Below are 549 nucleotides of genomic sequence, written 5' to 3'. Positions count from 1 at the left end.
TGGTGAATTGTTTCATGGTCAAAAACTCCTTCCAGGCCAGGCGCGGCGGCTCATGCCTATAATCCTAGCACTCAGTGAGGCCAAGGTGGGAGGATTGCTCGAGGCCAGGAGTTTGAGATGAGCCTGAGCAAGAGCGAGACCATGTCTCTACTAAAAATAGAAAGAAATTAGCTGGACAACTAAAAATATATAGAAAAAAATTAGCCAGGCGTGTTGGCGCATGCCTGTAATCCCAGCTACTCAAGAGGCTGAGGCAGAAGGATTGCTTAAATCCAGAAGTTTGAGTTTGCTGTGAGCTAGGCTGACACCACGGCACTCTAGCCCGGGCAACAGAGTGAGACTCTGCCTCAAAAAAAAATAAATAACAATAAAAATAATACCAGTTCTTGGGCTCCACTCCTGACCAATTAAGTCAGAATATATGGGCATGAGGTCCAAACATTTTTTGAAAATTTGGTCTCCTCCGGTTACTTCTGTTTCTGATTATGATACACCAGCCTGTATCAGACCATCCTTATTTCCCAAAACAACTTAAGAACTGATTGTAAA

This window comes from Propithecus coquereli, unplaced genomic scaffold (genome assembly GCF_000956105.1).
Source record: "Propithecus coquereli isolate 6110/MARCELLA unplaced genomic scaffold, Pcoq_1.0 Scaffold44, whole genome shotgun sequence".
NCBI lineage: Eukaryota > Metazoa > Chordata > Mammalia > Primates > Indriidae > Propithecus > Propithecus coquereli.
This window is presented reverse-complemented; position numbering follows the sequence as displayed.